Consider the following 22203-nt stretch of genomic DNA (forward strand, 5'->3'; position numbering starts at 1 on the left):
TGCTCAAGGCTTATTTGAGAAGTAGACTTATTAGTTTTGCATCTGCCAAAAGGGGGGAATGTGGAGAAAATATGATGGCCCTTGAGGAAAAAAAAACCAAGGGGGCTTGATTTGTCCTTTGTCTAATGCTAAAGCAATATGACCTGAGACCCTCAGTGGAGTGGCAGTATTTAGAATGAAAATATTTGTTAACATATCAATTTAGTTTGGATGCCCTAGAACTGCCAGAGGCCCAGAGCTACTAGGAATCTTGGAAATGCTTCATGAACTCCCAAGGCCCATGTCCACTATGTATACTGTCAAAAAGAGGAAGTCCATTGGCATAGAGTTCTTTGTGAAAACATGGGAAGGGGAATTACCACAGCCCTTGAAAGTACGCCAGCAGCAGAGAATATTACATAATGTTACAAACGCCTCTGTGGATCTCAGGCTATGTGGGATACATCGAAAGAGTTGATTCAAAATGTATTGGACACCACCGAGGTTGCAAGAGATAAAGGTCTTGTCCTCTGATGTTTGTTGGCGCTGTGACAAAGGAAGAGGAACCCTGATGCATATGCCATGGGCCTGTCCAATAGTCAGGCAGTTGTGGACACGAGTTAAAATAATGCTCCGCTTCAGTAGTCAAACCTCAGCCTAAAATTACATCCTGGGCTACTTACCTGCTGATCTGGGGATAACTCTGCCACAAAGTTGTTGGCTCATGAGGGCTGCAATGGTCACCATGCGCATGCATGGATTTCACAAAAATGGAAGGGTGGGCTTCTGTCCAGGATAGGACAGTGGTTTTTGGACCAGTCTGAGTTAGCAAGCAAAGCAAGTATAGGCTTATCACCATAGACAGTAACTATTTGAATTCAAAGAAATTTGGCTCCCATTTCTAGATTCATTTGGATAAAAGTATTGAGATGACTCAAAGAATGGCAGTCCTCCATTTTATCAAACATTTCCTCCTCTTCTCCCCCTTGGATCCCTTCCCTCCCCACCCCAGGTCCTCTCCTTCCCTCCTCTGCCAAGTCATGTATCTCTTCTCCTACTTTGACTGATGACCCCACTGTAACATGTTATGTCTTTATGGTGTTGTCTGGCTTTGTATTGTCTGGTCTTTCAGCTGTGATGAATTGTAAACTTGTGCAACTGCACAATTCCGTTCAAGCGTGCAGTATTTGGAACCACATAGAAGCTGCAAGTCATTTATCTCTTTGGACTTTTTATTGTCCGTTCCTTTATGAAAAGCAATGGAAAAGAACAAAAAGGGAAAAAACCTTTCTGGTTTATTAACCTAAGTGTGCAGGACACATTGTAAGTTACAAAACTAGCTTTGTTTCTGTTCTTAAATGATAGGCATGTTGGCAATAGTAAAATCAAAATCATCTTGGCCGCTTACAAAGGCGCACGTGCTGTAACGTCATTTCTCCTAATCAGTCAAAATAGAAGACTGGGAAAGGACGAATGAATAGATTCTCTTTTTCTTGCTGGTAGGAGGCGACTGTTGACAGTGCCAGGCTGCGGTGTGGCTCGTGTCTTCGGGGCAGACTCTGGTCTAGCTGAAGTTAGGTTGGACTAGATCAGAGGTACAGTCTCCCTCTTATCCCACTTGAGCGACTGGACATCCTGAGGCCTTCTTTCTAGCAAAGAAATGCCACCATGTACAACTGCAGCGACATTCTGTATTTTACAATGTTTTGTACATTTGTAAAACTACTCCAAGGAGGAGCGCACACCTGCTGTACGTGTATGTGTGTGTATTAAAATGAGGCATGTTTTCTGTAGGGCAGCAAATAGTTAATAGATTACTTGATTCTAAGGCCAGAAGGGACCATTGTGATCATGGAGTCTGACCTCCTGTATAAAACAGGCCAGAGAACTTCACTGAATTCATTTCTGCTCAAACTAGAGGATAATGTTCAGAAAAACATCCAATCCTGATTGAAAAGTTGTCAGTGATGGAGAATCCACCACAGCCCTTGCTAAATTGTTCAAATGGTTAATTACTCTCGCCGTTAAAAAATTATGCCTGATTTCCAGTCTGAATTTGTCTAGCTTTCTTTCAGCCATTGAATTGTGTTGCAAGAATATAAGAATGGCCATACTGAGTCACACCGATAGTCCTTCTAGCCTGGTATCCTGGATAGTGGACAGTGCCAGATGGTTCAGGGGGAATGAACAGAATAGGGCAGTTGTTGAATGATCCATCCCCTGTCATTCAGTCCCAGCTTCTGGCACTCGGGTTTAGGGGGACACAGAGCATGGGTTTGCATCCCTGACCATCTTGGCGAATAGCCATTGAAGGATCTATCCTCCATGAACTCATCTAATCTTTTTGACCCCAGTTATAGTTCTAATTTCATCTGCCACCCCTTAGTTCAGGTGTCATGTGAGGGGCTAATAACATTTCCCTATTCACGTTCTCCACCCCAGTCCTGATTTTGTAGACCCAGCTCAAATCCCCCCTTAGGCTTCTCTTTTTTTTTAAACTGAACAGTTCCCGTCTTTTTAATCTCTCCTCGTATGGAAGCGGTTCCATCCCCCTCATCAGTTTTGATGAGGTTGCCCTTCTCTGCGCCTTTTCTCATTCTAATGGACATTTTTTGAGATGGGCCAACCAGAATGACACACGTTATTCAAGATGTGGGCATACCATGGATTTATATAATGCAGCGGTTTTCACACTTTAGCAAGCCGAGAACCCCCATTTAGATTTAAAATTTTTCACGGGCCCCCAGGGCCCCCACTTAGCCCCAGGCCCCACCCACACTCCACCCCTTCCCCCATGTCCCCACCCCAGTGGCGTAGCCAGCATGGGATATTTGGGTGGGCTCTGACTTTGGGTGGGCAGGCAATTACAGGGGGGATGGGAGGCCCACCTCCCCTCACCCCCTGCAGCCAGCCTTGCGGGGAGCAATGGATGGATCCTCTGGCCAGGGGCTCCTCGGGGCTCCAGGCATGCACCCAGCTCCAGGCAGAGACTCTGCTCTCCAGCGTGCATGGCTCCCGGCTCCCTTCCAGGTCCCAGCACCCCATGCCGGGCCCGGCTCCCCCAGGTGGTTGGCCTACCTTTTTTGAAGATCTCCCCTACTGCCGCTGGCCGCCCACTCTTCCTCCTCCCGCTGGTGGATTAGCCACTGGGCCAACCCAGGGCCCAGGAAAAATGGGGGCTCCCTTACCCCCACCTGCTCCACCCACCCGGTGCTCCTGCCGGGGAGCAGGGTGGGAGCACGGGGGCTTGCCCCGCTCCACCCGCCTGCCCAGCGCTCCAGTCGGGGCGCAGGGGCTTGTCCTGCTCCACACGCAGAAGCACCAGGTAGGTGGAGCAGAGCAAGTCCCCGCATCCCAACCCTGCTCCCTGGCAGGTGTGCCAGGCAGGCAGAGTGGGACAAATGTCTGTGCCCCAACCCCAATTCCCAGTACGTGCACTGGGTAGGTGAGTGGAGCGGAGCAAGCACTGGGCCAGAGCAGAGCCTGGACTAAGGGGTGGGCCTGGATGCTAAGTGGGTTGGCCACGGCCCACCCAGGCCCCCTGTGGCTACGTCCCTGCCCCATCTCTTCCCACCCCCACTCCACCCCTGCCCCTCCTCTTCCCTGCCTCTTTCCACCCCATCCCTGCTCCTTCCCCTCCCTCCCAGCACCTCCTGCATACCACTGAACAGCTGTTCTTTGAGTGTTTGTTCATGTCAATGCCCGTCAGGTTTGTGTGCGCTGCAATTGTTGACTTTGGTTTCCCCCAGGGGACCGTTGAGTCCGGCACCCAGCGACTCCACAGATGGGCATTGCCAGGTGGAGGAGTTGGATCTATCCTCCACCCCAGATGCTTTTGAAGCCACCAGAGATTAAATTGCCATGACAGCTCCTCAGATAAGCCTCCAGATAAGCCTCCAGCTCCTCAGATACGCATCCGGTGCCGTCTAGAGGCCAACCAACCATGATGCGGCAGTCACCCTCTCAGGCCCATGGCTTCTTTTCAGGGGCTCCCATTTGGTGGCCTCTGAGCTCCGACCACCCCAGCCAGCCAAGGACCAGCCTACGCCCTGGTGATCTGAGGCAACTTTGGCACAAGCCTCACCAGCAGCCCAGGTCGCCTCCAAAGCAAGACCCATTGCAAGGCCAGGCTACTGTGACCTCAGCTACGATCACCACAAAGGCTCCAGACACTGACCAGGAGGAGGTCAGGGAGCAGGAGGGCCAGGAGGACCCCATACTGCCTCTGGCTTCCTCATCTTCATCCCCGGACGAGGCGGTGGCAGGAGCTTCAACCTCGGGCCCTCCTCAAATTGACCACAGGGCCTACCAGGACCTCCTCTGGAGGATTGCCTATAACATGGGGTTACAGGCAGAGGAAGTGGTTGAGCCTGAGGACCCCATGGTTGACATCCTCACACCAGAAGGACCATTCCAGGTAGCTCTACCACTAATAAAAATGATCCAGAGCAATATTAAGACTGAGGCAGACCCCTGCCTCAATCCCAACTACTGCCAGGGGTGTGGAGGACAAGTACTTCGTCCCCTGTAAGGGATATGAGTATCTGTTCTCTCACCCACAGCCATGCTCTCTGTAGTGTTGGCTGTTACTGAGAAAGAGAGACAGAGGCAGCAGGGGCCAGCCCCTAAATCCAAAGAGTCGAAAAGGATGGACCTTTTCGGCAGGAATCATAGTATCATAGAATATCAGGGTTGGAAGGGACCTCAGGAGGTCATCTAGTCCAACCCCCTGCTCAAAGCACGACCAATCCTCAACTAAATCAGGAAGGTTTACGCAATTGGTGGCCTTCAGCTGAGGATAGCTAACCAGCAAGCTAGCCTCAGTAGATATAACTTCAACTTGTGGGACTGCATGTTGAAGTTTAAGGAGCTGAGGCCACCAGATTCGAGAGCTGAGTTCTTGGCTATTGTTGATGAAGGGAAGGCAGTGGTGTGAACCTCTTTGCAGGCTTCGTTGGACTCGGGGGACTTGGCCACCCACACCCTTTCCTCAGGAGTAGCCATGAGGAGGAGCTCATGGCTACAGACGTCTGGGTTGCCCCCGGAGGTGCAGCAAACCCTGCAGGACCTACCATTTGAAGGCGCAGGGTTATTTTCGGAGCAAACAGACTCCAAGCCGCACAGCTTAAAGGACTCCCAGGCGACTAGGAAATTGTTCGGCATTACACACTCCAGCAACCCAACAAAAACATTTCAAGCCCCATTCACAATAGCAGGGCCCATATCCTCCTCAGCCGAGGCAGGATTTTTATAGGCATGGGGCAGGAATGGCCGGCGCAAGCCTTCCCATCCCCTGCCCGGGCAGACCAGGGCCTGACCAAGTCACCGTCGGGCTCAAAGCAGGCCTTTTGAAGGTGCGCCTGAGCATGGCGCACCTGCCATGACAATGGATCCTTCCCCTTGTTTCATGAATCGTCTATCCCACTTCTACTGTGCTTGGTCCCAAATAACATCGGACCACTGGGTTCTTCATACAGTAGAAGTGGGATATTCTCCCCAATTCTGCTCCTCCCCTCCCTCCCACCTCACTTCATCGTCCCTCTTCAGGGACCCTTCTCATGAGCAACTCCTTATCCAGGAGGTGCAGGCATTCCTCACCATAGGAGCGGTGGAGGAGGTTTCTCAGGAGCTAAGGGGCAAGGGATTCTATTCCTGCTATTTCCTAATCCCCAAGGCAAAGGTGGGTCTCAGACCCATTCTAGTCCTGCGAGGACTCAACGAATTCATGGTGAAGTTGAAGTTCCGCCTGGTCTCCCTAAGCACGATGATCCCTTCCCTGGATCCGGGAGACTGGTACGCCGCCCTTGACATGAAATACGTGTACTTCCCCATAGCCATTCGACCTGCGCACAGACGATTCCTCTGGTTTGTGGATGACCACAAACACTATTAAGTTTACAGTTCTCCCATTCGGTCTATCAATGGCCCCCCCGAGTGTTCACCAAGTGCAAGTCAGTCGTAGCGGCCTTCCTCCGGAGGAGGCAGGTACAGGTATACGCCTACCTCGACGACTGGCTGCGCAGGTGGAATCTCAGGTCCATTTAGTCAGATCCACTTTTGAGAGACTGGGCCTCCTCCTCAATGTGAACAAGTCAATCTTGTCTCCCACCCAGAGAATAGAGTTCTTCTGGGTGGTGCTCGTCTCGGTGCAGGCAAGAGCGTTGCTGCCAGAGACAAAATTCCAAGCCATGTCAAATATTACTTAAGGCCTCAGGCAGTACCCGACCACTACTGCAAGGGGATGTCTGAGTCTCCTCAGCCACATGGCAGCCTGCACTTATGTGGTCCGGAATGCCAGGCTGAGGCTCAGATGCCTGCAGGCGTAGCTCGCGTCGGCCTATCACCCGCAACAGCCTAAACTCAGTGGTCACGGTATCAGAGCACATACTCAAGTCCCTCCAATGGTGGCTTGACCCTCGGACGGCGTACGAAGGAGTCCCCTTCCACAGCCCACAGCCCTCCTTGTCCCTGGTAGTGGACGCGTCGGCTCCGGGTTGGGGTGCACATTGGGGAGATCTCCAAACACAGGGCCTATGGTCACAAGACGAGCTCTCCCTCCATATCAGTATCAAGGAGCTCAGGGCAGTACACCTAGCATGCCAAGCTTTTCGGGCCCGGCTGCAAGGCCAGTGTGTGGCAGTGATGACGGACAACACCACTGCCATGTTTTACAACAACAAGCAGGGTGGAGCCCGTTCCTCTCCTCTATGTTGAGAAGCCCTATGGGATAGCCTGCATAGCCCACTCCATTCACCTGGAGGTGTCCTATCTCCCAGGAGTTCAGAAAGAATTAGCAGACCACCTCACCTCAGCAGATCGTTCCACAATCACGAGTGGTCCATCCGCCCGGATGTCATACACTCCATCTTCCAAAGGATGGATCTGTTCACCCCCCAGAGCAACAGAAAGTGCCCAATGTTCTCCTCCTTCCAGAATCACAACCCTGGCTTGATCATGGACACATTTCTGCTACTCTGGAGAGGCTGCCTGTTGTACGCCTTTCCCCCAATCCCTCAAGTGCACAAAGTACTTCTCAAGGTCTGCAGGGACAGAGTGGAGGTAATCCTGGTGGCCCCGGAGTGGCCTCGACAACACTGGTACACCACGCTCCTGGAACTGTCAGTGGATGCCCTGATCGTGTTACCACTCCGCCCCGATCTGACCACTCAGGACCACGGTCGCCTTCACCACCCAGACCTCCAGTCCCTCCATCTCACGGCCTGGAAGCTTCATGGTTAAACCCCATGGAACTTCTGTGCTCGGAACAGGTAAGTAAGGTCCTGCTTGGCAGCAGGAAACCATCCACCAGGGCTAAATGGAAAAGGTTCACTTGCTGGTGTGTCCAGCAGCACACACCTCCACTCCAGGTGTCTACACCACTCATCCTAGAGTACCTTCTGTACCTGAAACAACAAGGACTGGTAGTGTCATCTATCAAAGTACATCTCGCTGCTATCTTGACCTTCCATCCGGGAGTGTCCGGATGCTCTGTATTCGGCAACCTTGTGGTAGGACATTTCCTCAAGGGTCTGGAACGGCTACATCCTCAGATGAGACAGCCTGTTCCTGCTTGGGACCTTAACCTGGTTCTCTCCAGACTAATGAGGCTCCCATTTGAACCGTTGGCGACTTGCTTACTCCTCTACCTGTCATGGAAGGTGGCCTTCCTGGTTGCCATCACATCAGCTAGGAAGTTGTTGGAGTTAACGGCCCTTACCGCCTATCCACCCTAGACGGTCTTCCACAAGGATAAGGTGCAACTCAGGCCTCACCCAGCCTTTCTTCCCAAGGTAATGTCATCCTTCCTTACTAGCCAAGACATTTTTCTACCTGTCTTCTATCCTAAGCCTCATGCCAGTAGTCGAGAGCAGAGGCTACACTCATTGGATGTTCGGTGGGCACTAGCATTCTACATCGAGTGCAGTACGCCATTCAGGCAGTCAAACCGGCTGTTCATGGAGGTAGCAGACTGGATCTCAAAGAATATCTTCCTGGATCCCGTCCTGCATCCGCACATGTTACGAGCTGGCCAAGATACCAGCCCCAGCACTTACGGCACATTCCACGAGAGCACAGGCGTTCCTCGCTCAGGTCCTGATACAAGAAATTTGCAGGGCAGTGACTTGGTCCTCGCTGGGCACGTTCACCTCTCATTATGCTGTCACCCAGCATGCCAGAGATGATGCATGGGAGTCACCTGATTTGGAATTGACATGAACAAGCACTGGAAGAAGAAAAAATCGTTACTCACCTTCTCGTAACTGTTGTTCTTCGAGGTGTGTTGTTCATGTCCATTCCAATACCCACCCGCCTTCCCTTCTGTTAGAGTAGCCGGCAGGGTCCTATATCCAGCTCCATGAAGGGGCCACTCCAGGGGGCTCCACGGCTGACCCGACGGGAGCTGGTAAGGAAAAACTTTCCAATGACTGTGCATGGGGTGCTCACACAACCATTTGGAATGGATGTGAACAGCACATCTCGAAGAACAACGGTTATGAGAAGGTGAGTAACCGTTTTTTCCATGATGTGCAGGAAGTACTGGGAGGGAGGAGGCGGAGTTGATCAGCAGGGCTGGCGGCCCTGGACATGACTCACAGAGCCCCTGGAGTACCCTCGTGGACCCCAGTTTAAGAAACGCTGATATAGTGGCATTATGATATTTGCTGTCTTATTATCAATCCCTTTCCTAATGGCTCCTAACATTGTTAGCTTTTTTGAGCGGATATTTTCAGAGAACTATCCAAGATGACTCCAAGATCTCTTTCTTGAGTGGTAACAGCTAACTTAGGTCCTATCATTTTATATGTATAGCTGGGATTATGTTTTCCAACGTGCATTACTTTGCAGTTATCTACATTGCATTTCATTTGGCATTTTGTTGCCTGGTCACCCAGTTTTGTGAGATCCCTTAGTAGCTCTTTGCAGTCTGCTTTGGATTGAACTATCTTGACTAGTTTTTTTATCATCTTCAAATTTTACCACCTCACTGTTTACCCCTTTTTCCAGACCGCTTATGAAGATGTTGAACAGCACAGGTCCCAGTACAGATCCTTGGGGATCCCACTATTTACCCCTCTCCATTGTGAAAATTGACCACATTCCTACCCTTTTTTCCCTATCATTTAACCAGTTACTGATCCATGAGAGGACCTTCCCTCTTAGCCCATGACTGCTTGATTTGCTTAAGCGCCTTTGGTGAGGGACCTTGTCAAGGCTTTCTGAAAGTCTAAGTACGCTATATCCACCGGATCACCGGTGTCCACATGCTTGTTGACCCCCCTCAAAGAATTCTAATCAATTGGTGAGACAAGAGTTCCCTTTACAAAAGTTAGGTCGACTCCTCCCCAGCATATTGTGTTTATCTCTGTGGCTGATAATTCTGTTCTTTATTATAGTTTTATCCGCTTTGCCTGGTACTGAGGTCAGGCTTACCGGACTGTAATTGCCAGGATCACCTCTGAGACCTTTTTTAAAATTGGCAAAACATTAGCTACCCACTAGTCAAGTGGTGCAGAGGCTGATTTAAGCGATAAATTACATACCACCATTACAACTTTTCTCTGTTAGATTAAAGAGCCACCCTGTAATTATTCCCCCCACCCTGTAATTACTTATAGACTGTAATCAGTCACCCCTTAACCTTCTCTTTGTTAAGCAAAATAGATTGAGCTCTCTGTGTATGTCTGCACTGCAAGAAAAGACCCGCAGATGCATTGGCTACTTCCCGCAAAGTTACTGCGATTGAAGAATTCTTCCATCTCCTCCCTGGTTGGGAGGGCAGGGGACAGCAGGATTTTGCATGGTTGAATAAGAACACTGACATAAGGCAGTTTGTAGTGCAGCTGATCTTTAATTCATCACAATCATTCCAGGCTCTTAGAGAAAGGAGAAGAGAGAGGCAAGCTAGCCTAGACCAAGAATACCCACTTGGCTGTGGTCAGCCTGCTCCTGTCACTTCCTATATGTGCAGGCAGATGGCAGTCAGGCACAGGGGGCTGCTGGGCTCTTGTTACCTGCTCATCAGGAGGGCTTGGAAGCTAAGGATGATTAGAGGAAGTAATAGCAGTGACATCCGATTATTTCCTGCTTTGTTGCTCATATTCAGATTGCTGCTAATGTTCCAGCCTGGAATTCAGGAATGTGCTGTTGTGTGGAGACTATGAGCAAAAGCAGCAGCAGCAGCCACGGCCCGGGGAAGGGCAGCGGAGGTGGGGATGAAAATGGTTAGTGTTTACCAGATAACTTTGTCGGACTAGTGCCTGCAAACAGGGACTGCGCTCACTGCCCATCTTCACCAAAGGACCCAAGTCTGCTGTCCTGCCAAGGCTGTTCTGCTAGACCAGGCACAGGGGCACCTGGGCCCTGCACTGGGAGGGAGCTATGTGCCCAACCCTGAACATCTCCCCACCAGGCTCTGTCTACACGACGACTCAGACTTGCCCGCAACCAGTTAGTGACATGGTAGGCTCCAGTTGTGGCTTGTGTCCACACAGAAAGTGTTTAATCACAGTGAGGGGAATGAATGACACTGAAATCTACATCACCTGGTGCCTGCCCATCCAGACTGGGCATCTCTTTCTAAATGATCTGCTCCAGCTCAACCAGAAGTGATGGTCTCAGTGCAGGACTCACTGGCTGGGATGCTCTAGCTTTTGCTATGCAGGAGATGAGATTAGATGGCCATAGTCGTCCTTTGTGGCCTTAAAGCCTATAAACTCATAGTCTGCCCTGGCCACATTTGTTTCACTGGTTTGGCCCATGGTTTTTTTCATTTTTGATGAGACCCGTAACCATGTCAGTCTAACCACTTTGGTTGGTTCTTCTTCCTTTCAGCTCTCTGGGTAGCAGGCCATCCGTGTGCTGTGCTGCTCTGTGTGCATAACCAACGGGCACTCTGCTCCAGGATATCCCAGCATGCACTGGGATACTTGAAGCAGGTCCAGAAGAATGGTTGGCACATGGGTGTGTTCTGAGAGAGACGTGCTGTATGGACACCCCTCATTGCTGGGATGAGGTGGAAGGAGCGTCACAGACTCAGTACCGAAAAGGAAGAGGCTGAAGCTCAGCTAAACCTAGACCTCACTAAACTGGGCAGCACTTGGGGTGGGATTTTTACTTAAGTGGAATTCTACTCTTAGAAGTTTCTTTGTGAAAATAGCCTGATTGCTCTTAGCAGCCACAGCTAACATTTCTCTAGCTGGAACGTTCATGTATTTTTGATGCTCAAGCCAGAATAGCATCCCTCTCACATTCTGATGACTCTGCTGGCATTAGCAGTGAACATGTCTAAGTTAGTGTATTAAGCAGACAGAACCAAGGGCACACTGAGGGAGAAGACCTATTGAGTAAGCAGCTTCCACTTTTACCAAGTTAATTTTCTGACCAGGACTGCACTTCAGGGTGTACATTATCCAAGGCATTATGCACCAGTCTTTTCTCTCCCTGTCTCCGTCGTGCATGTTCTTTTTCCACTTGTTTTTTCCCCAGCACTAGACTGTTAATCAGGGAGCGTGCAAAGATAAATGCCAGTCTGCATTAATGGTTATTTCCTCACACTTTAAACATACCTCAGGGCACTGCTAATGGCGGAAACTTTAGACTAAGTTTCAAAACTCCGCTTATGGCCAGGAAGCAACTGGTAGTGTGTAACCATATGTGTTAACTGTGGCTTTATGGAGCCCTGAGAGTGAGTTTAGAGGACACTTGCACAGTATCCAATTTTCTGGGCATTTGAAATCCACTTTCCCCAGCAAACACACGAAGACCCCAGATGGATCCCGTATCCCATAGCAGAGTGCATAGTGGCTGCCTCAATAGAAGATAAGGCTATGGACACAGCTGTATTTTGTGACTGTTGTGTCACACCACGCCAGGCTTTGATGCGCAACTGGTGCTTTGCTCTCTGTCACTCAATAGTGTATAGTTCTGACTTTTTGTGCATCATTTAACATAGAAGATTCCAATGTGCAGTTTCCCCACATCCTTGCCAGGACGTTATGGAGTGTTAGGTATTTTTCTGTATCCTGAAACCTTTCTCGGACAGGCAGGGCCTGCAAGGAGCAGCACTGTGGTTGGGCAAGCGTCTCCGAACGGTCATGCTGGAACATTGCTTTCAGTCACTTTAATGACAGACATTATCTGTGTGACTTTCCCTCTTGACTTCTCCAAGGCTCTGAAAACTCAGGTACAAATCGGCCGTAAATACTGCATTTCTTTTGAGTGCATGATTATACTTAGCATGTGTGTAGCTCTTTTCATCCATGTTTGCTAACGGGGCCTTTCCACCCCATTACACAGATGGGGCAATAAAGGCTCAGGGGAGGTTTCACTTGCCCAAGTGTTTTGCATTTGAAGGTGGGCAGAACTGGTTTCCATTGTCTAGATACTATGTGTGAGTGTTACTAATCTCCAAACTCCCTGTTCCGTGCACAGACCCCGGAACCATGGGCATGCAGGGAAACAACCGCATGGGATTGCGAGGGGTGGGAAACGAGAAAACTGGAAGGTGCGGACTTGTCCCCAGCCCTTTTGTTTTTCCGCAATAGGCAAAAACACATACCCAGTTCCTCAGCGCACCCTGGGATTTTTTTCCCTGTGTCACTCTCTCCCTCCTGCTTCAGGGCCTATTGCAGGACTGTTCTCCCCTTTCAGCTGAGCCCCACCACCCAGGAGGCTCTTTTTCCCTGCAGGTCCCCACTACCTCCCCTCCCAGGGGACTCTGGTAGCCTCTCCCAGGGGCTTCCCTGCTGTTCCTTCCATACTGACAGCCCGGCTCCCTATAGGGCACACCTGTCCCTTCCTTAGCTGTGCCTGATTAGTGAGCAGGGCTGGCTGACCCCAGGCTGCTGGCCCTTAAAGGGCCTGTCCCTGTAACATTCAAAAGGGAATGTCAGGGTTATTGTTACGTGCACCCCGCATCTTTAAGGGTTTGGAGCTCTGCTGAAGAAGTAAAAAGGAACACAGTGAGGCTGCAAGGGGGTGGTTGTGCTCTGGTCAAGCTGAGCTGGGGTGTGGGGTATGCAGGCTGCCTTTGTTTGTTTGTTAATATTACATTCACTACAATTCCTTCAAGTGGGCGCATGTGGTAAGGATTTTACCTTGAATCTAGTCTAGCTGGTTAAGTTTAGTTACTAGAAAGCATTTTATCTTCATTTCTTTTGTAACCATTTCTGACTGTAATGCCTTCTACTTGTATTCACTTAAAATCTATCTCCTTGTAGTTAAATAAGCTTTTATTTTTTTAACCAAAACGAATCCAGTGTTGTGTAAAGTGACCTGTTTGGGTGACTCTGGTTAACGTACCAAACTGTTGTAGATTGGCGCCCTTACAGGGGCAACAGACCCTAATCTCTGAACTGCCCAGGAGAGGGCTGGACTTTCTTTTGTTCTTATAAGCTGGGAATGGATGACAGGGGACGGATCACTTGATGATTGCCCTGTTCTATTCATTGCCTTTGAGGAGTCCGGCATTAGCCGCTGTCGGAAGACAGGGTACTGGGCTAGATGGACCAAGATGGCCATTCTTAGAGGAGAGGGCAGAACACACATTTTGGAGAAAATCTGGGACTGGGAGTGTGTTGGGGTCAGCGGTAACCAAGGCTCCGGGAAGCCAGAGTGTGTCTGTTGTGTTGCTGACAGGCTGCTGGGCTCCGAGCTGCTAGATCAGGCCTGTAGCTGTACACAGAGACTCAGGGTGTGACCTGCACGCTAGCAGGCCGTTTGTGAGTGGCCGAGGTTGAGCGTTACAGCCGCAAAGCATTGCGAGGCACCCAGCGCTGCAGGACAGGTGCTGAGACAGCCCCTCACCGGTCTGGATTGCATCCTGGAATGTGACACCCGCCTCAGCTTGTGTCCCGGAATCTCCCCTGGGATGTCTCAGCCTCTTAAGATGAACGTGACTAAACCCAAACTTCCTTATCTTCCCTCTTCTATCTGTGGGCAATCCCACTGCCCCCTGCCAGTCAGACCTACAACCCGAGGGTGTTTCTGAACCCCCTCCCGCTTTTACCCCACACATCCAGCCCATTCCAAATCCTGCCACCACTTCCCCCTCAGCATCTCGATCCCTCCTTTCTCTCCCAAACACACACGCCCCCCTCCAGCCCATGCAAAATGCAGCCACTAACCTCTTTTTCCTTGCCCAGCGATCTGATCATGTTACTTCCTATTTACAATACTCCCATTGGCGCCCCATCAAATACCAGTTTGTATTTCAGCTCCTTGTCACTGCCCTCAAAGCTCTTTGTCACTCTGACCCTTCTACAGATCAAGCTTTGCGTGTTGCCCTGTCCTCTCCTCTTCGCCAGTCCCCTCTTTGTAAGAGTCTCATACAGTCGCCTACGCAGCCCCTTAGGCAGGGCGTGACCACCTGAGCTCATCCCTGTCCACATTGAAGTCCCTCTTAATATTTCCTTCGCTGCACTGCCTATGGTGAATCAAGGTGACTTCTAAATAATTTGCCTATTGTGAGGCCCTTCCCTGAGCTCTGGCTGCTTGATTGTGAGTTGCTCAGCACATGGGCTGTCCTTAGGTTCTCAGAAGGGCCTAGTACACCGTGGATGCTATCACAAACTCCTACGACTACTAATCTTCCTGTATGTGACTTGTATGTTTAATTAATATTTGTACAGACGTTAGTGATTTTTAGACATTGGGGCACATTCACTTCTGTATATATTGTGTGTGCAAAGATGGAGATTGCAAGGGGCTGTAACATAGCACAAATGCAGGCAAATATGTAGGTGCTGTTACAGTGACTTGGGACACTTAATGAATTTGAATATATTTTTCTCCTTTCCAGGTGTTCCAACCCATCCCATTTAGTCCACTGGGATTTTACCCGGTGTTAGAGTCCAGTATTGGCCCTGGAATTCCAGCTTTCAGCCATATCCTGCTGTCATTGTGGTCACCTGCATGTACACATGCCATGCTGAGCTAAGGGGTGTGTAGAGCATTTCAATAGTTCCATGATGGATTCCCTGGGTCATTTATTACCCTCTTTGCTCGTGGAGACACATGGAATTGTTGGGGTTTGTTTTAGTAAATGTGGGCCCAATGAACGCTTGTTCCAGCAGGTTCCACTAGGCTCCCTAGACTGGTTACCTTCCTCTCAGTTAGCAATTTTACCTTATGTGACTTATATTTTGCTCTAACTACATGCCTAACTCCTGCTCTGGGTCTGCCAAAAATTCCCTTCCCAATGCCTCTTGGAAAGAAAATGGTGACTGCACTGTTCACCTTGGGGTTTCCTTAGCCCTGGTCTACACTAGGGGGAGGGATCCCTCTAAGTTACGCAACTTCAGCTACGTACTTAGATCTGCTTACTGCGGTGTCTTCACCGCAGTGAGTCGACTGCTGCCGCTCCCCCGTCGACTCCGCTTGCGCCTCTCGCGGAGCCGGAGTACAGGAGTCGACGGGAGAGCGCTCGGGGGTCAATTTATCACGTCTAGATCCCCGCTGGATCGATCGCTGCCCGATCCTTAGTGTATAATGTTGAGAATAGCTTCCCGGTTCATCTCGATTCTCATGGCCTTCACTAAAGCGGCACAAACAGTGCTTTTCCCACAGAAAAAGGCCACATTTTAATCCTTTTGATGCATGCTGAGTTTACGTACTATGGTTCTCAAAACTGTTTCACCAAGATGGCTCTTTTCATCAGTATGTTGTTTTAAGCATCTTACTCTTTGGTCGAGGCTAATGGGGCATATAAGGACACAGGCATTTTCATCCACTTTATAATGAAAACATTCTGGTGCAGATTTATGGCCAGAGTTTTAAAAATGCTCAACACCCATTGGCTCCCACTGGGACATTCCACGTTCCTTGTTCTCAGTGGGAGCTGCTGGGCACTTTTGAAAATCTGGCCCTTAGAGTCAGATTTTTAATCATATTTATATGCCTAAAGATGCAGGTAGACACCTATTGATATTTTTCAAACTCGCCTGGTGCCTAGCTCCCATTGCAATCAAGGAGAGTTAGGCACCTAGGGCTAGTTACACAAGGGGTTTAGGCAACTACGTCCAACATTTAGATACTCAAAACCTTTCCTCAGCTGCCACCTAACCCTGTATGCACCTGAATGTCTGTTGGTGGGCATGTGCAAAGCCATCTAAGTCAAGCTGCCAGGTGCCTATCTCACACCTAAGCCCCATAGGATTCATGAATTTGGCAATTCCCCTGCCTGTCTTGCCTGCAGGGGTCCACTCCAGTAGGTGTGCTCAGAGGTGCCCACAAAGGGCATCTACCAGATCAGGCCCCACACAATGTGGTGGTGCTGCCCCCTCCTTTTCAGCCAATAGCTCCCTGGTGAAGGCACTCACCTGGGATTTGGGAGACCCTCCTCTACCTGACCTGGTGCAGGGACTTGAACCTTGATCTCTTCTATCACCCATGACTTCCCTACCCACTGGGCTAGCAGGTCTTCTAGGGTGCAGCTTTCTCAAGCTTTCCTGTTGATGATGGGCCACGTTATATAAGTACTGAAATAGTCAGTGGAGTAGGAACTTGAGCCCAGGCTGCCCCCCCTTAGATGATGCCCTAGCCACTAGGCTAGAAAGTCATTCACATGCTTTCTCTGGCCCAGTGAATGTTTAGGCACCTAAATACCTTTAAAAGTCTGGCCTTTAGTGTCTGCTGTGTTCGCGTTTTTCATGCCTAACTCAATGGGAAATCACATCATTGCCAAGCCGGATGGGCCTCAAAATCAACCCATAGCAATTTTAAAAACACGGACTCATTGCTTGAGGTCCTGCTGATCCCTTCCATGCTGGGTTTTTAAGCTTTCTTAAAGGACCAAGCAAGCCAGGTGTACCGTGTTTTGCCCTGGATATCGTCGTGTCTGGGTGAATGCTTTACCCAGACTGCTAACTTTGAACACCTTGTATGGACGAGAGCAGAATGTGGAACCAGTGTGAGGGCCTGGCGTTTCATAGACCCACAGGGTTAGACGGGGGCCGCAAGGGTCATCTATTCTAAGCCCCTGCCAAGATGCAGGATTTGTTGAGTTCAGAACATCCAAGACAGGTGACTATCCAGCCTCCTTTTGAAAACTTCCAGTGAAGGAGCATCCATCCTAGGCGGTCTGGTCAGTTGTCCTACTGTCCGTATAGTTATAAGGTTTTCCTGAGATTTAATCCAAATCAGCTGTGCTGTAGTTTGAACCCATTGCCTCTTGTCCTGCCCTTTGTGGCAAGATTGAGCAACTTTTCTCCATCTTTTTTATGGCAGCCTCTCAAATATTTGAAGACAGCTATCACGTCTCCCCCTTGTTCTCCTCTTTTCCAAACTAAACATACTCAGTTCCTTCAGCCTTTGCTCATATGGCTGCATTCCATCCCTTTGATCATCTTTGTCACTCGCCTTTGGATCCTTTCCAGTTTCTCTACATCCTTTCTATCCATTGGTGACCAAAATTGGACACACTACTCCAGCTGAGGCCTAACCAGCACCGAGTAGAGCGGTACTATCGCCTGCCATGGCTTGCATGCTCTGCCTCTGTTATTGCAACCCAGAATTTCATTTGCTTTTTTTGTACCAGCATCACACTGTTAACTCATGTTGAAGTTGTGATCTACCACAACTCCCAGATCCTTCTCAGCAGTGCTGCTGCCAAGCCATTGTCCCCCATGCTGTATTTGTGCACTGGGTTTTTCATGCCTAAGTGTAGCACCTTACTTTTGTCTTTGTTGCATTTCATTTTGTTGTCTACAGCGCAGTTCTTCAATTTATCAAGCTCCCTTTGAATTTGAGCTCTGTCCTCCAAAATATTTGAACCCCCCACCCCCAGCTTTGTGTCATCTGCAGATTTGATCAGTATGCTCTCTATTCCTAAGTCCAGGTCATTAATGAAGATGATAAATCACAGTGGACCCAGAAAAGATACCCGTGGAACCCCACTCTAGACCTACTTTCAAGCTGACATCATCCCATTAATAGTTACCTGTTGTTTGTGGTTGTTTAACCAATTATGTCTCCACTTAATGGTAGTTCTGCCGAACCCGCATTTCTCCAGCTTACTTGTCAGAATGTCACATGGGACTGTGTTCAAAGCCTTGCTAAAGTCCAGGTATATTATGTCCACTGCATTCCCACATCCACCAAACCAGTTACCCTGTCAAAGAAGGAAATCAAGCTCGTTTGGCATGATTTGGTCTTAGTAAATCCATGCTGGCTGCTAGTGATCCCCCCCCTCATTCTCCAGGTATTCACAAATTGAATGTTTTATACATTGGTGTAGTAGCTTCCCAGGTATCAGGGTCAGGCTGACTGGTCTGTAGTTCTCGGGCTTCTCCCTTTTCAAGATGTTAACCCTTCCCCAGTCTTCTGGAACCTCTCCTGTCATCCATGAATTCGAAAATATTATTGCCAGTGGCTCTGAGGTTTCTTCAACTAATTCCTTCAGCACCCTGGAGTGAATAGCATCAGGCCCTGCGGACTTTAATGTATTCAAATTAGTCAGAAGATCTCTGCTGTGTTCGTTACTTATCCTGATCTGCCTCCCTTTCTCTTCATAGTCTATGGTAACTTTCCTAGTCGTCTGGTCACATGTTATTTTTTGTGTGAAGACCGAAGCAACGTAGACATTGAGCTGCTCTGCCTTCCTATCATCTTCCATGACCAGCCCACCTTCTCCATTGAGCAGCGGACCCACACCGTCCTTGACCTTTCTCTTTTGCCTGACATATTTAAGGAACCCCTTCTTGTTGTCATTAACATTCCTTGCCAGCTGTAACTCATTCTTTGCCTGGTCTTTGCTGATTTTGCCCCTGCACACTCATGCTATTCCCATGTATACTTCCTTGGTGACGTGCTCTGTTTCCTCCCTAAAAGTGCAAAAGGGACCATTGTGAGCACCTGGTTTGACCTCCTGCATAGCACCAGCCAGAAGAGAGTGGGCCGGGCTGGGAGGCCTCTGCATACACAGTCCAAAATTGCCCCCCATGTTCCTCCCCCACCCCCCAAACACTGAAAAACATGAATGCTACTTGCTGCTGGCTAGAACTGGCCTGTAATGATCTTAGGTTGGCTGCCTGACAACAATGATGAGTTATCGAAAGTAATGGTGCACCACATTTAACAATCGTGTACAGCGCTCAGATCTTGTAATTCATTTCCTGATATCAGGGCCTTGTGATATTCATTCTAGAGCCGGTAGGCCAATGTAGTGCCTGTCAGAGCTTCTTGCAGGACTGAGACCCCAGCCTCAGTCACATGTGAGGTTCCCAGATGCACGTGGATTGGTCACCCTGCCATAAGCAAATCAGCACCCCAGGCTGTGGTATAAGTTATAATAATCATTGTTTTATTTTTTAAAAATTACAATAGAAAAGTACCTTTAAACATATTTCAAAAAAGCAGAGTAGACAATGTGGAAGTTTCTTTCCTCTATTACCCAAAACAAATACAGAAAATCCGTTTTCTAAAGAACTAGTCTATTGGTTCGAATGCTTATACATTTCTGTTTAGATTTATTTCAACATTTGCCTTAGAATTTAATTTGTTCTCAAGTTCTCCTTGTCACTTTGTTTAAACAAAAGTAGAAGTGATGTTTTTCTTTCAACTTTCAACTACCGTTGTGGTCTTCGGACTGAAGAATTCTCAACATCTGCATTTCCACAAAGAACAATTGTGTTGTCATCATAAAAACACTGACATCACTACGTGTTCAGCACAGTGTGAACAAAACTAGGGGGGAAACTTGTGAGCACACTTTCACCACACTTGTCAACAATCAGGGCCTCGACCCAATCAGTGCAGTCTGTAGCACAGCATTCCTTACGGGCGAGTGGGTGGAGAGAGAGTCGTCTGTAGGGGGAAGGAGTTGTCAACCCTTTTACAAGAAAACAAAGACTCATCTTTATATTCTGTTCCTGTGCAGAGTGAAAAGCAATCGGGGAAAAGGAATGTACTGTGAAAATAAGCTTCTTGTTGCTGGTACAGTATTCTCAGTAAACATTACAAATATTGCTTCAAGACAATGACTGGAGTAAAGAACAGGGTTTAGCAGAAAATGCCAACGCTTCCCTTTTTGGCTTCATTTTTGCATTGAAAATACCAGTATATTACCGAGCAAGGAGCTAGACAGGCATCAACTATTCATTAAGGCCCAAATTCAACAAAGCTCTTAAGTGTAACTGTGAGCATGTGTTTAAGTCCCATGCACTTCAACTAGACTTAAGCATGTTCTTGAGTGTGTTGCTGAATTGGGGTCAATTTTTCCCCAGTACAGCTGTTTACATTGCCAATAAAAATTTCAAGCAGTTACTGGAACCAGCCCTTCCTGCCCCTGGAAGGAAAGATGTGACCCAGCAAATGTATCTGTACATGAAGAAAGCACAGGGAGAGCTCTCATCAATAACAGTCTCAACTTGCTCCATGCATGGCTTTTTCCTGCACAACTCTCTGCTAGACTAAAGCCTCACACTGCAAGCTGTAACTGTAGCCCAAAGGTAGAAAAATTATACTAAGTTGTTTTCTGATTGTCCTGCCTGATAGAATATGGTACACTGGGGAATAAAACCCGAATACTGTAAATATACTCAGATCTGTAGTTCAGCACATTTTAACTCCGCCCAGGCTGAGCACAATACCTATAAACCTAACAATACAATTATTTAATTCTGAACAAGATTTAAAAACGTCTTCAACATGCAGCTTACAAAAAAGAAAAACAAGAGAGAATCTTAATTGCACGCATTCAAAAGTCAAGCACAAAACTGGTGATCTAACCCGGTGTAAGATCATTATACGCACAATGTCTGGTATAAAAATACTTGCTCTCTTTTTGCTTTTATAGTTTGCTTTTTTATGTTTTTTGTTTGAAAATACTTTTCAAACTATACAGCAATGACTGTCCGACCGTGCTTTCACAAGTAACACTCTTCCTTACAATAATACAGTGTAAAAAAGGAAAACATCATTAGTTTGTATGTTTTTTTTCTTCTACGAGAGCAGATGTGTGATAGAGGCTGTGGCAAAGTCTTGAAGGAATCAAAACTTGTGTGAGGTTTTTCAAGCCTGCAACAATGGAGAGGAACAGGAGTTAGAAAGGCATTTGAAATCCTGGAATGGGAGAGATTAAAAGTAACTGGATTTGAAGGAAGCTTTAGATGCATTCACATGCAGAAGTATGTGTCTGGAGAGTTGTCAAATACATCTAATAAATGAGCTCTCTGGGCACCTGCAACAGGGAGAGTTTTTTTTTAAATGGGTGTATGTGTGTATCTACAGGGGCTAGAAGGGTGGTGGAGAGGGAAATCATTACCACATAATAGACACATAGATTTTAAGGCCAGAAGGAACCATCAGAACAATATAGTGGCCACAAGGGGTCAGCCCAATGGTCCACCTAGCCCAGTATCCTGTCGTCTGATAGTGGCCAGGTGCTTCCGAGGGAATGAACAGAACAGGGCAATTACTGAGTGATCCATCCCCTGCCATCCAGAGCATAGGGTTGTGCCCCACACCATCTTATGGACCGATCCTCCATGAATTTATGTAATTCTTTTTTTAACCCAATTATACTTTTGGCTTTCACAACATCCCTTGGCAATGAGTTCCACAGGTTGGCTGTGCATTGTGTGAAGAAGTACTTCCTTTTGTTTGTTTTAAACTAGCTGTCTATTAAATTCATTGTGTGGCCCCTGGTTCTTGTTCCTTTCCTAATGGTTCCTCACATTATGTTAGCTTTTTTGACTGCCTCTGCAAATTGAGCAGATGTTTTCAGAGAACTAGTCACAGTGACTCCAATATCTTTTTCTTGAGTGGTAACAGCTAGTTTAGACCCCATCATTCTGTATGTATAGTTTAGATTATACTTTCCAATGTGCATTATGTTGCAGTTATCCACATTGCATTTCATCTGGCGTTTTGTTGCCCAGTCACCCAGTTTTGTAAGATGCTTTTGTAACTGTTCGCAGTCCTGGCTTTGGACTTAAATATCTTGAGTAGTTTTATATCATCTGCAAATTTTGCCACCTCATTGTTTACCCCCTTTTCCAGATCATTTATGAGTATGTTGAACAGCACAGTTCCCAGTACAGATCCTTTTGGGATCCCACTCATTCCCCCTCTCCACAGTGAGAACTAACCATTTCTTCCTATCCTTTGTTTCCTGTCTTTTAACCAGTTACTGATCCATGAGAGGACTTTCCCTCTTATCCCATGACTCCTTATTTTGCTTAAGAGCCTTTGGTGAGGAACATTGGCAAAGGCTTTCTGAAAGTC

The 22203-nt window shown here is 48.1% G+C and overlaps 1 protein-coding gene across 1 annotated transcript in view; it reads right to left on the reverse strand.

The window, feature by feature from the left end:
- Nucleotides 1–19258: 19258 nt before the first annotated feature.
- RBPMS (RNA binding protein, mRNA processing factor) overlaps nucleotides 19259–22203 on the reverse strand; it is a 139633-nt gene continuing 136688 nt past the window's right edge. The window contains exon 9 of the transcript XR_012158424.2: nucleotides 19259–20994. The gene's annotated coding sequence lies outside the window, so the exon portion shown is untranslated. The remainder of the gene's footprint in view (nucleotides 20995–22203) is intronic.

The sequence above is a fragment of the Lepidochelys kempii genome, chromosome 4 (assembly GCF_965140285.1).
Source record: "Lepidochelys kempii isolate rLepKem1 chromosome 4, rLepKem1.hap1, whole genome shotgun sequence".
Taxonomy (NCBI): domain Eukaryota; kingdom Metazoa; phylum Chordata; order Testudines; family Cheloniidae; genus Lepidochelys; species Lepidochelys kempii.